This window comes from Leguminivora glycinivorella, chromosome 24, assembly GCF_023078275.1.
Source record: "Leguminivora glycinivorella isolate SPB_JAAS2020 chromosome 24, LegGlyc_1.1, whole genome shotgun sequence".
NCBI lineage: Eukaryota > Metazoa > Arthropoda > Insecta > Lepidoptera > Tortricidae > Leguminivora > Leguminivora glycinivorella.
In genome coordinates this window covers 10,364,514-10,374,121 of record NC_062994.1, presented here as the reverse complement: position 1 = coordinate 10,374,121, position 9,608 = coordinate 10,364,514, and the positions used below count along the sequence as shown (strand labels likewise).

Sequence of the window (9,608 nt, the reverse complement as noted above, 5' to 3'; positions counted from 1 at the left end):
TAATATTAGTTTTTTTTTAGTATGAATAGTAGACGTTTGACCACAATCACACCTGATGGTAAGTGATAATAATAAATAAGTATTAATAAACATTCTCTATAAAATACGTGTGTGTACTAACATAATTTTCAATAAACACCTAGTTCACCTTCCAACTATCCATTCCCCACCTCGTGGTCACCCTCCTCCCCACCCGACGTCGCTCGAACAGTTGCGCGTGCGACGGTCAGAAAGCGGCCGCGTCGAAGTGAAGTGCACAAGGTGTATATCATATAATATCCCATTAAAAGCTTGATAATGTGTTTAGAATCGTATAAATTAATGGGTTATGTTATGGGTTGGGTTATGGGTTAAATTGTGGCGTAGGCGAGAGGCTGGCAACCTGTCACTGCAATGTCACAGTTTCGTTTTCTTTCAACCCCTTATTTGCCAAGAGTGACACTGAAGCTTTAGTAGTTTCATGTGTTCTGCCTACCCCTTTATGGGATACAGGCGTGATTGTATGTATGTATGTATGTAAATTCTATTAGAATCGAAGAAATCTTCATCTTTGGTAATGTATAGAATTTTTCGCGAAAATTCTGTTCGTATTCTTAAAGGGTGTCTAAAGGAGTCCTTACCTATTTCAATAGGCTAATAGATTTCCTAGTCAAATCAGCTTCTTTTTAAGAACTGTCAAAACGATTTGTTAATATGAATTACTATGAAATACTGAGGAGTGACGTCACGGTCAATTCATTTACTTTATATCTTTCTCTTTGACTTATTAAATAGAAATTATGTTTAAACATAACTACTGTTCATATTTTTCTTCTAATTATGTGGTGCTTTATTTTGTGCACTGTATAAAATATTTTATTTTAAGTAATCTAGCCTTATATTATTATGTATATTGTTATGCTGTTGAAAAAGTGACAGATACGAGTCTTTTACAGTTAAAACTTTGGTTTAAATATAATACCTAGTCGAATTAATAATACAAGTATTGCTGAAAACCATTAATTATATAGCTTACTAATGATGATATTGATAATTCAATGTATTTTTATACAATTTTTTTGACATTTAGAATTTATTCTAGAAGTTTTTAGACTAGTATTTTTTTTATTTATTAAATCAATGTAGTTTTAAAACAATATTGTTTATTGCACCAATAAATTGCTCTGATATTTAGAATAAGATGAATATTGTACATTGTTGACAATTTAAAAGTGCTTATTGTAAGCCTATTTGAATAAAGAATATTTTGATTGATTGATTGAATTATGTTTTGGAGTTAGTCATCAAAAGTCAAGAGTTGTTTTTGAGTTGTTAAGCTTAAGAAGTGTACTTATATTCAATTTTATTATACGTAAATTATACTTAAATAATTTCATTTAATTTGTAATAAGATCGAACCGATAATAAATTTCCGCAAAATTTGCTTATCCTTGAAAGTTTAATTGAAATGTTTATAGGAGTGTTATACAGTTGAAACCAGCTTTTATTACTTTTGATTATTTGATTTTTACGTATTTGATTTGTTCTCAGGTGAAATCGACATTTTTGTTTAAAAAACGTCATTAGCTATTGTAACTAGCATCATATATCCCATCCATATCATATCTAGAGCTAATTATAACGTGTTTTAATGATCGATAATTCAATGCCTTCGTAACAATTATTACACGACATTATAGTACGAAGAAGAGTTTTCTAACATTACTATGTTAGACAACTCAAAACATGTTTACAATCATTATCCCATTAGGCTCAAAAAACTACTTAATTTCAATAATATTGAAATAAAATTATATTGCAGTGACAGGTTGCTCTCGCCTACGCAAATTAATTCCCAATATTATGACGACACAAAAAGAAAGGGGGTATTTCTTATCACCACACGGGCAACAAAACATGTTTTATTATATTACTCAAATTAATTCAATAATAATTGATTTACATGGGTTAACCAACCTCTTATCTTATTGGTGGGCACTTCATCATATTATACAGGATAATTGGTCACCTGAATTATTCGGAATTAATATACACCGTGCTTTTTTGATTTCCATTAATTTAGACATGACATTAGGCTGATGAACAAAGGCTTACTGATATATAGCTTTTTGTTAAATTGAGGTTTTTTTTACATAATATAAATAAGTTCATATTATAAAGTAGGGTGACAACAAATACTCAGGCGGATGCTTGTTTGCCACCGACGTAGTATAAAAAAAATACTTATTCTGGTCTAGTAAGTTGACTTAATATTATAAATATATATTTTTTGTGCTTCCCGTATTATTATTAACTTTTGTCATAAAATCAATATAAATAAATAGTTAAATATATATTAGATTTGCTTCCCTCTATGATACTAACAAGAATAACACAAATACGATAAAATGTGTGACACAGCGTTAAAAATTATAAACGAACATTTGATTTCAGTAAGACGAAGTAAAAAACTAATTGATTATTGCAAAGAGTCTGTAGTAACATGGTGTCCAATATTGTCATGTGCAATTTTGTCGTAACTGCTTTAAAACCGTATACTGTAGCAAAAAATAACTCAATTTTTTAACATGACCAACAATGATTTATAAAACAGTGTTGTAAATGAGGCTTGTTCGGACAAAAACGTTGCTTTTGACAATCCAAATTCCTAACAATATCGTTTCTTAGGATTAACATTTTATGTATGTAAAGACTTATTTTTGTCATTCATTTATCACGTAAGAACAAAAACACGGTGTATATAATCCAGATAAATTTTGTAAACTATTGCCATATTATTATAGTACCAAATAGCTTATTTTCGTCAAATTATACGCACGATCATCAAATTAAATCTACAGTTATATGCAACTGTTTTTGACGTCACTACTTGGTGGCCTTGCATAGAGGCTATTTCCAATTTCACGCAAAACACAATTATTCGAATATTATGTACACCTGTATAAACGAATTTAATAACATATAGTCACGTGAGGGCTTTTTATAGCAAGGTTTTACTATATTTTTGTACATTCGTATTTGTCAGTTGTTTCTATATAAGGTATAAATTTAAATAGATATCATACACGAAAGAAAAAACGACAAGGCCCACTGGTGGCCGAGCCGGGACTCGAACCCGGGTCTTCAGCTTACGCGGCTAACGTCCTCACCACTAGACCATCCGCCCGCCGTGGTACCCGACGAAATTTCTCTAGTGTATGTTATCTCTGATAAGGCTAGGCGCCTTTGACCAACTCTAAGGGCGAGCAATTAGTGCTTGCACCTCCAAAAAAAATATTGAATAAAATAATTTGATTTGTTCCCTAGTTGTCTATATAAGGTACTTATACAGCGGGGCAAATCTCGACTGGGGGGCAATTGTAACTAATCCGTTTTTCTATTATGACACTATGATGTTGAGTTTATTAAAAATAAAATAAAATAAATAAATGATGTTGAGTTCTACATGTATCCACTGAACCCCCCCGGCCGACGAGATTTGCCCCGCTTAACCTTAGGTATGTTTGCTATTTATATCCTGGTGCTCGAAGGTTGTCTGTAATGTTTCGTTTACATATATAATGATACCGGTTACAACATAACCCATATCTAGTTACATCATAAATCAATTTTCAGACTTGTTTTTTAGGGTTCCGTAGTCAACTAGGAACCCTTATAGTTTCGCCATGTCTGTCTGTCCGTCCGTCCGTCCGTCCGTCCGTCCGTCCGTCCGTCCGTCCGTCCGTCCGTCCGCGGATAATCTCAGTAACCGTAAGCACTAGAAAGCTGAAATTTGGTACTAATATGTATATCAATCACGCCAACAAAGTGCAAAAATAAAAAATGGAAAAAAATGTTTTATTAGGGTACCCCCCCTACATGTAAAGTGGGGGCTGATATTTTTTTTCATTCCAACCCCAACGTGTGATATATTGTTGGATAGGTATTTAAAAATAAATAAGGGTTTATTAAGATCGTTTTTCGATAATATTAATATTTTCGGAAATAATCGCTCCTAAAGGAAAAAAAGTGCGTCCCCCCCCCCTCTAACTTTTGAACCATATGTTTAAAAAATATGAAAAAAATAACAAAAGTAGAACTTTATAAAGACTTTCTAGGAAAATTGTTTTGAACTTGATAGGTTCAGTAGTTTTTGAGAAAAATACGAAAAACTACGGAACCCTACACTGAGCGTAGGCCCGACACGCTCTTGGCCGGTTTTTTTTTATTAATGTACAAGATGTATTTCTTCAAGAAGCAGGTATTTAAAGTTCTCAAAGGTCGGTAACGCACAAATTGTTCCCTGATGTTACTTTGTGTCCATGTTCGGCGATGACTGCTTCCCATCAGGCGGCTGGTCGGCTCGTTTGTTGCCGATATCGTAAAAAAAAAACAATTTGTCTATTTTTTATGTACATGTACTTGTTTACGGTTAAAGATTACTTACAAGGCGCTCGTCTCTTTTAATCTAAATTTTTATTTAAACCTGCGATTTTCTACTGCTTCAGCAATTACTTAAAATGCATGTCTTTTACTTTTTTTCTTAAATTATAAACCCATTTTAAACCCATATTTGTTTCTTATATAGGACTTTAAAATTTTCTTGATCATTTATACTTTGTTGATTGAATTGAAGAGCCATTTTTAGGGTTCCGTAGTCAACTAGGAACCCTTATAGTTTCGCCATGTCTGTCTGTCCGTCCGTCCGTCCGTCCGTCCGCGGATAATCTCAGTAACCGTAAGCACTAGAAAGCTAAAATTTGGTACCAATATGTATATCAATCACGCCAACAAAGTGCAGAAATAAAAAATGGAAAAAAATGTTTTATTAGGGTACCCCCCCTACATGTAAAGTGGGGGCTGATATTTTTTTTCATTCCAACCCCAACGTGTGATATATTGTTGGATAGATATTTAAAAATGAATAAGGGTTTACTAAGATCGTTTTTTGATAATATTAATATTTTCTGAAATAATCGCCCCTAAAGGAAAAAAGTGCCCCCCACCCCTCTAACTTTTGAACCATATGTTTAAAAAATATGAAAAAAATCACAAAAGTAGAGGAAAATTGTTTTGAACTTGATAGGTTCAGTAGTTTTTGAGAAAAATACGAAAAACTACGGAACCCTACACTGAGCGTGGCCCGACACGCTCTTGGCCGGTTTTTTTTAATATTCTTATGCACATAACGTTAATCTGACAAATAGTCTTTTTCAAAATGTCAATAGTCACTTTAATAATTTAAAAAAACAACAACGACAGTCACATGAATCACTTAAACAGTCACTAAATCATTTCATCAGTCGCGTTAATAATCTGAACAGTCACATAATAATGTGATTAGTCACTTATAATTTTAATAGTTACTATAATAATTTAAACAGTCACTCAATTGTTTGAATAGTCACTTTAATAATCTGAACAGTCACTTAATACTTTAAATAGTCAGTATAATAATCTAAACATCACTTGCTAATTTGAATAGTCACTATAAGAATCTGAACAGTCACTTAATAGTTTAAATAGTCACTATAACAATCTGAACATTATTTTAATGATATCAATGGTCACTATAATAATCTGAATAGTCACTTTAATCATCTGAACAGTCACGTCTATAATTTGATCAGTCACTAAAATGCACTTTCTGTCCTTGTTCGCAGGTTAATTGGCAAAGTAAAATTAAATGCAAGAGAGCGCGCCCCGGCAAAAGGGTATAACCCAAAAACTTTGGGAATTCCTCACCGATTTTATCTACATATATATAAAATTCGCGTTGTACGCTGTAGCTATATATATACTGTTTTACTATTATGATTATTATTTTGGATGATTCTAGTGAGCTGAGAATGTGAAGTGTTGTGCTAGTGAAGTGACATAAACGGAATATTGACTTTTTCACGTTGGAGAGGATTATTGGTAAGTTATTTTTATTGACTTTTTTTTTTTTTCAAGATTTTTTATTATGTTGCCGTATTAGAACTAAAACTATAAGTGTTTTATAAATCATTTAACTGCAGTATACAAATTGTTTGATATTTTATTTTTGTATTTAAATTAATTTGTATATTTTCAAATAGAAAACTTCAATAATTATTTTAAAATAAACGTTATTTAGATACACATTATAAAAGTGTCGTTTCAACAAAAACATAATTTTTTACAGTGACATATACGATCCATATCATCTTAAATTATACTATTTGATTTGTATTAAGTGAGGTTGTAAATATAATGTTTCATATGTATTGAGGTTAACATTGGGTCAATAATTTATTTATTTATTTAAACTTTATTGCACAAATTTACAAAAAAAGAGTACAAATGGCGGACTTAACGCCTTGAGGCATTGAATTTAGTACCTATCTAACGGGTACCTACATAATAGGTACTCATGAGTTAAAACTAATAAAAGAAAAAAAAACAAATATACTACAAATATACTATATAAGGTTGTCTGGTAGAGATCGCTCTTTAGCGATAAGACCGCCTGTTGTCTGCCTCTATTTATAATCATATTGTCTCCACTGTATCTTTTGCTGAGGTGTGCCAATAAAGAGTATTCTATCTATCTATCTATCTATACTTATACGTTCCTAATCTAGTCCAATAAAAGAATTATGAATTACGAATATTATGATACACAATTATGAGTTAAGCTCTCAAGTTGATGTATAATGGTGAATAATTATTCTCTTTATGCAATTATACACCTAAAGCTTTATTCGTCTAGTGTAGTAAATGTGATTGGAAAGCTATCGATTACGTTTCTATCGATATCGAACCGAGTCGAGGTCGAGTTACGTCACTCACTTTTACCGACAACCTATTTTATACGATATCGATAAAAACTCGGGCACATTTTTAGAATTCGATAACATTGCGCAGTCTAGTATGATCACAGATCAATAGGCTCATAACTATGGTATGGTAAGTACATAAGAAGAAAAAAATCGTTTATTGTCACACAGAAAAAAAAACAAATGTACTTGAAATAAAAAGGAACATAACATCAATTTTGTTTTTATATAAAATATTTTTTTTATCGCGGTTAAATATTATTTGAGCAAATTGTATGGATGAAGTCACTTATGTCACACCTCGGTCACTGGCGATCAAATATATGAAAGAGGCGCGTTCCTAGCACACATTCTAAGCTCGCGTAGGTGAACGCGTACTATGCTTGTATGAGTGAAATATGACAGGTCGACTGTTCGCGTTTTTGACAGGCGGTAACTATGAGGTAACCGAGTGGGGGTGGGCGGCACTTTCAGCGGGGAGCGGGAGTGGCCATACTGTACGATAGTACTCTTTATTATACTGTGCTTATGTGCTTGTTCAAGGCAATGGAATGAACAAATATTTTTGTGCCTTTATTCATAATATTTTGTCCCAGTATTGGACATAGTCCCAATAACTGTCATACATTTGTCCAAAATATAATAGTTATTTGTTTCACAAGGAGGAAAAGTAATTGTTTAACCGCACGTGCCAATACCCAAGCAAGCGAAAGATTCCAATATTGAACCGCACCGCGAGCGTAGCGAGTGGTTCAAAAAGTGGAATCTTGAGTGTTGCGAGGGTTTCAAGGCACGAAGGTTAAACAAACTTTGCTACCGAGTGAAACACAATTTTTCACCACAGCAACACGAACAAAATACTGACTACATCACTCAATTCAATATTTATGATTCAAAATCATTATTTATACTTATGTAAAATCTACCAGCCAGCTTAAGACATCAAGTTAAAATTTGTATGAAATTACAATACAATACAATACAATATACTCTTTATTGCACACCTCAATACACGAAACAACATAGCAAGTATAAACAACAACTTAAGAGGTAAAACAAGAGGCGGTCTTATCGCTAAAGAGCGATCTCTTCCAGACAACCTAGGTAGTGGAGAATAATAAATTACTTCTGTTTTCAAATAGCAAAGAGAGCCTTTACCGGTTGATGTGATGTAAAACTATTTTATGAGGCTAATTGTGAAAACGTCGTAACTGTAAATAAATTAAACTAATTTATTCAATAACTAATTACAAAATTCCGAAAATCGTCAACAAATCTAGTAAATACATCATTAAAACTAAATTTTGTTATATTTCTACACAAAAACCGGTATCATCTATTAGGAAATCCTCAATTTATTATCTAGACTATTAAATAAAATGTCAATTAATGAATTTGCAAGTGAATTGTCAAATTGTGGTTATACATCGTGAAATAAAAACCAGTTTATTCATAAGTGTCTTAAAGACAGTAATAACTTAATTGTTTTGATATTACATAATACGATGATCAAATATACTTTATATTCCGCAGAATATGAGCAATAATTAGAATAAATAATATAAATAATATTATTCACAAATTGTCGAAATCCTAAGTAAGCTCACAGTAATCCTGTGTTTTGGGTACTCAGACAACAATATTTATATAGTGTTATACTTGTTTTAAAACTGATAAGTTCATGTGCACATTGTATAACATACAGGGTGGCCCAAAATTACGTTGACAAAGAATAGGGAAACGTTGAAATAAACCAAAATATCGAAGTTACTGAAAATATTTTTGGGCTTATATACAGAGTGGGGCCTGTAACAAAGGCGAATAATTGAACTGTAGGCTGTTCTCCTTATAATGATCAACATTTGTTCGGCGACTTTTAAAAATAACTTGTATTTTGATTTTTATCACCCTTGAAAGTTTTTTCTAGGAGGTAACGTATTGCGAATTCTGTTAAGTCTAAAGTGTGACAGACAACGTCAATGACAACAATAATGGCGTACATTGAAGCTAATATTTATTTTATATGAAAAATAAAAAAATTAAAGACTTCATAATTTTTAAAAGTCACTGAACAAATGTTGATCAGTATAAGGAGAATAGCCTACAGTTCAATTATTCGCCTTTGTTACAAGCCCCACTCTGTATATTGTATATTTTTACATTCACCATGGATATTTCAACAGCAATTATGTCTATTTCGCAAGGTTTGCAATTTAAAACAATTGTGTAAAGACATTTTTTCCAGATTCATAACCTCGATACGTTTCAGCCTACTTACGAAAATCACCTAACTTAAAACTATACATTATAGTAATTATATTTAAATTAAAGAAAAAATGGAAAAATTTACACATCCGGTAGGACTTGAACCTGCGACCTCTGGCCTTGCCGGGGCCATCCCGCTTCCAACAGCGCCACGGAGGACTGCTGAATGTATGCGAACTTATCCATGCCTTCCCTCAATTCTCAACCGCCTTAGGGTGGCGTCATATATAATATCGCTCGCAGACGTTTCTGCATGATAAAAAACAAATTATAGTTTGTAATCAATCTTAAAACGGGCTAGCCGTGAAGTTAGACAAAAGTCATTCAGGTGCAGCGGCATATCGTTAATTATTTGTTCTAATATTTGAGTTTGTACTTCAAAGCCAAAGTAGGATATTTTGATTATGATTCGATTTATTTGATCAAAAATTATTAAGGTTTCACATTTTAATTTGTAGGACAATAATGTCCGAAAAATAGTTATACAAACGTTTGTCAACGTATTTTGGGCCACCCTGTATATTTTTAATTTTAAAAGCTAGTTTAAGCAATTGCAAAACATTC

General features: G+C 32.2%; 1 protein-coding gene across 1 annotated transcript in view; it reads left to right on the top strand.

Moving 5' to 3' along the window:
• The first annotated feature begins 242 nt into the window (after positions 1–242).
• The window catches only part of LOC125238574 (cell surface glycoprotein 1-like), a 73,776-nt gene continuing 64,410 nt past the window's right edge, over positions 243–9,608 (top strand). Inside the window, 2 exon segments of the mRNA XM_048145915.1 lie at positions 243–261; positions 5,819–5,898. The gene's annotated coding sequence lies outside the window, so the exon portion shown is untranslated.